General features: G+C 44.4%; 1 pseudogene; it reads right to left on the reverse strand.

Annotated features, from left to right (window-relative positions):
* Window positions 1–559: 559 nt before the first annotated feature.
* Window positions 560–4026, reverse strand: LOC103730583 (annotated as a pseudogene).
* Between the last annotated feature and the right edge of the window lie 1116 nt (window positions 4027–5142).

Genomic DNA, 5142 nt, shown 5'->3' on the forward strand with positions numbered 1-5142 from the left:
TATTTTTATTTTATGTGTATGAGTGTATTGTCTGCATATGGGTAAGTGCACCTGTGTTGTGCAATGTTGAAGAGGTCAGAAGAGGGCTTTGGATTCCCCTGGAACTGGAGTTACAGACAGTTGTTACTCATCATGTGGGTACTGGGAATCAAACCCATGTCCTCTGCAAGAGGAGCCAGTGATCTTAACCACTGAGTCAACCCTCCATCCCTGTATTTTTCTTTTCTTTCTTTCTTTCTTTCTTTCTTTCTTTCTTTCTTTCTTTCTTTCTTTCTTTCTTTCTTTCTTTCTTTCTTTCCTTCTTCATTCATTTATTTTGGTGTTTTTGAGACAGGGTCTCCCTGTAGCCCTAATTGGCCTGGAACTCACTATGTAGATCAGGCTGGCCTTGATCTCACAGAGATCCGCCTGCCTCTGTTTCCCCTGCTGGGACTAAAGGTGTGCGCCACTATTCCTGGCTCTTATTTTTATTTTATTTTATTTTTAGGCAGACTGCCGTGAGATTTTATTAGGGGACACATGACTTGATGGGGCATAGGACTCAGTGCAGAGGGAGTCCTCAGCTGTGCAGGGCCTGCCGCTTGTCCAGGGGACCATGGTTGTCCAGGGGCCCAGCCATCTGGGATGAGGCCCTTCTCAGCCACCATGTTCTCAAATTCATCTGCATTAAACTTGGTGAAACCCCACTTCTTTGAGATGTGAATCTTCTGGCCACCAGGGAACTTGAACTTGGCTCTGTGCAGGGCCTTAATCACATTTCTTTTTTTCAAAAATATTTTATTTATTTATTTATTTATTTATTTATTTATTTATTTATTTATTTATTTATTTCACCTACTTCCCAGATGGCACCCTCCCATAGCCTCCCTCCCCCGACTAGAGCTCTTATACTCTGATATCCCTGCTACAGTCTGCTGTGTTGTCAGCACCCCCAACCATTCCCCACTACTTGCCCTTCTGGTGAACCTAGTCACCTCAGTCAGCCTACCTAGAGGTCTTTGTTTTAGGAGAGTCAGATGTTCCTCATCTAATGGTAATCAGTTGTTAATATTCCTTTGGATAAGACTGGGGGTCTGCTGTTCATTTTCCCAACTTAGTGCTGATGGACATGATGACCTGGTCAATGTGAACCCTGGTTACTGCCCTGAGGCTTCCCAAAGGCCCTGGCATCCTTGTCTGAAGCCCGTCACCCCCTACACAGGACAACATCTTGTTGATTTGGATGACATGGGAAGGGTGGAGCCTCACTCAAATATGAAAGCTATCTTTGTCACAACTCTTCACTGTGTATTTGTTAGCACAAATGTGACCACTTCCAGGGCTTTGGAGGAGAGCTGCTGGTACTCATCTGACACCCTGTGGCCACAGAGTGGGAATTCATCAGCTTTTGCCTTCCTCAGTCCCAAATCAAAGATGCGGATCTTGGCACAAGGAACGCCTTGGTAGAAGCAAGACTCCAGTATAGCTTGTTCTTACAATTGGTAACACTGGTGGGCCCGGGAGATGACCCATGATGACAAGATATCTTTGGTGGTGCACTGAAGGAAAATGCTCTTATTTTTATTTTTAAAAGCATTTGTATAATTATTTTTCTAACGTGTGTGTGTGTGTGTGTGTGTGTGTGTGTGTGTGTATGTGTGTTTGTAGGTCAGAGGATAACTTGTAGGAATCAGTTCTTTCCCATCATGTGGTCCTGGGGATTGAACTCAAGTCATCAGGTTTGGTGGCAAGCCCTTTTACCTGCTGATCCATCTCACTGGCCTGCAACTTTTTTTATGTTCCAGAATGGAAACTGGAGTTGTGAGTGACTCTTTAAGCTATGTTAATATTGGGCACACATAAGCCAACCCTCAGAAAATGCTCTTTCTAACTTTTCACTTTAGTCAATTTTTAAAAAATATTTTATTTTTTATTTTTATTTTATGTATATGAGTGTATTGCCTGCATGTATGTGAGTGCACCTGTGTAGTACAATGCCTGCGGAGGTCAGAAGAGGGCTTCGGATTCCCCTGGAACTGGAGTTAAGGATGGTTTGTAGCCACCATGTGGGTGCTGGGAATTGAACCCCAGTCCTCTGCAAGAGCAGTCAGTGCTCTTAACTGCTGAGCTATCTCTCCAGCCCACATTAGTCAATTTTAACTTAACAAAATAATCAGTCTGTGCTGGTTGGTTTTTGTCAACTTGATACGAACTAGAGTCCCTTGGGAAGAAGGAACCTCAATTGAGGAATTTCCTTCAGCAGATTGGCTTGTGGCTATGTTTGTGAGGCATCTTAAAATTGTTATTGATGCAGGAGGAGCCATCCTTGGGCAGGTGGGCCTGGGCTGTATGGGAAAAACAGCTGAGCAAGCCAGGGAAGCAGGCCAGCAAGCACCGTTTCTCCACGGTCTCCTCCTCAGTTCCTGTTTCCAGGTTCCTGCCTTGGCTTCCCTGGGTGATGGATTGTGAGCTATGAGCCAAATAAACCCTTGTCTCCTGACAAATGCTGAGATTAAGGCATGTGCCACTGCACTTATCTTGACCATGTTGATTGTGGAAGGATTTGGGGACTTTGGGCTGCAGAGGCCTTTGCATGCTCAGAGCTTAATGAGGTATTGTGGGAGCCTGGAAGACGAATGTTTAAAGAAATGGAGATGATAGAGGCCTGGGCTTGTGAGTTGCAGGAAGAAGTTGAGAGTCCCTCGAAGATTCTGTCAGGGCTGTTCATGTGATGGTTTTAATTAAGAATATGTGGAAGTGAAACTTTTTGTGCTTTACTGGGACACTGGAGCTGAAAAAATCAGCTGTGATTAGTAAGAGGCCAGCATCATCGAGGTGAAATCTGGGAAGTATTCCTCAGGGTCATTACACAGTGCTGAGGTCCAGAGGGGCCAAGGCTCAAGCTGGAAGCTGGACTTGGTTATATGTGAGAGCCTCCCATGTGGTACTGGTTTGGCAGCATGAAAGCTGCAGAATTGAAGGGGTCATCAAGAGATGCTGAAGCTTGGAACTGTGTGAAGCCAGGAGAGGCCATTGGTGAAGGCATAGCATCAATTGCAGTGGAAACTCCAGGATACTGGAGATGCCAGCACGAAGGGATGTCCACAAGGATGGCAGCAGGTATGGAATGGAGCTGGCATGAGCGTATGAGACAAGCTGTGATGGCAGAGCCTGAGCGGTGGGGCTACCCAAGCCCCCTGGTGCCCAGAAGATCGTGAGTGAAGCCCAGTCACCAGGTGCAGAGTTCTTTATACTGTTTGATTTGGGTTTTCCTTTGATTTGATTGTACCCGTGCCCTGGTTTTTCCCTTTTGGAGTAAGAAAGTATATAACTTGTTTTGGGTTTTACAGGCACCATCAGTTAAGAGACTTTGGATATTTTAAAGGGACTTTGAACTTTTAAAGCACTGCACTTTTTTCAATTTATTTTAATTTTATGTGTATGAGTATTTTGTCTGCATGTATGTAAGTACACCCATGCCGTGTAATGACCATGGAGGCCAGAAGAGAGTGTTGGACCCCCTGGAGCTGGAGTTATGGGCAGTTGTTAGCTGCCATGTGGGTGCTGGGAACCGAACCCTTGTATCCTCTGGAAGAGCAGCCAAAGCTTTTTTTTTTTTCTTTTTTTTTCCTGAGACAGGATCTCATTGTGTAACCTTGGCTGGAACTGTGGAACTCACTGTATAGACCAGGTTGGCCTCAAACTCACAAATATCTGCCCACTTCTGCTTCACAGGTGATAGGACAGAAGTTGTGGGCCACCATGCTCAGTACAGCTAGTGCTCTTAACCACTGAGCCCCAGCACTGCAGTTTTTAAAGATTGTGGAACTTTTAAAAGTTGGACTGTGTTTGATATTATGATATTAATGTGAGATCTTGGGCATAAACAAGAAAGGAAAAGTTATGGATTAACAGTGATATGTTGTGTGTCAAGTTGATAGTGATCAATTTTGCTGGTTATTCTTTATCAACTTGACACCAACTAGTCACCTTGGAAGAAGGAACGTCTACTGAGGAATCTCCTTCATCAGACTGGCCTGTGGGCATGTCTGATGGAGGAAATGTCTCTGAGGTAGTATCTTAATTGTTAATTGATGGGGGAGGGTCCAGCCTTCTGTTGGGTGGTGCCATTCCTGGGCAGGTGGGCCTGGGCTGTGTAAGTAAGGCAACTGAGCCAGCCTGGGGAGCAAGTCAGGAAGCAGCGTTCCTCCCTGGTCTCTGCTTTAGGGGCTGCCTCCAGGTTCCTGTTTTGAGTTTCTTCCCTGACTCCCCTCAGTGATGGACTGAGACCTGGGAGTTGTAAGATGAAGTAAAACCTTTCCTCTCCAAGTTGCTTTTGGTCAGAGCGTTTTATCACAGAACAGAAAGCTAACTAGGACACAGGCCCTAAGATATCACAGTTTGTATTCAGGAATAATTTGTCATATTGTAACAATACATTACAGCAGCACCATTTATAGTCATCACATGTAATACATCATGACTTAATACCATAGCAAAGCCTTGCATTACTTCCTAGTGGGAAATATAAGTTCTCACAAGACAAAATACATAAGAGGACAATATATGATTTTCTTGGACTTAAGTGCCTGACAGAGATATGGGAGACTGCAAAGGTAATTCATAGCTGGACCCTGATTCTTACTCATTTCAACAAACATTTACCAAACACTTTTTCACATGCTAACTATCAGAATTCAAAATTTCCATGAGACTGGCTCCCAGTTTCGAGGAAGAGGCAGATATACACATAATATCAATCTTGTATAATGAATGTTATATGTAAATGCATTCAAAACAGCAGAAATGGGGCTAGAGAGATGGCTAAGCAGTTAACAGAGCTTGCTGCAAAATCATAAGGCCCAGAATTCAAATCTCAGCACCCGTCTAACAAGACCGGTATCCATGCATACCTGCAATCCCAGCTCCAAGGGAGGGGACACAGGAAGATTTCTAGGGCTTGGAGGCTTTCTTTTTTTAAAAAATGTTTTATTATATTTTTTATGTGTATGAGTGTATTGCCTGCATGTAGGTAAGTGTTCCCGTGTTGTGCAATGCCGGAGGAGGACAGATAAGGCCATCGGATCCCCTGGAGAGTTATGGACAGCTGTTAGCTGCCATGTGGGTGCTGGGATTTGAACACAGGTCTTCTGCAAGAACAGC

Source organism: Nannospalax galili, unplaced genomic scaffold, assembly GCF_000622305.1.
Source record: "Nannospalax galili isolate Female #2095 unplaced genomic scaffold, S.galili_v1.0 scaffold252, whole genome shotgun sequence".
In the NCBI taxonomy this organism is placed as follows: domain Eukaryota; kingdom Metazoa; phylum Chordata; class Mammalia; order Rodentia; family Spalacidae; genus Nannospalax; species Nannospalax galili.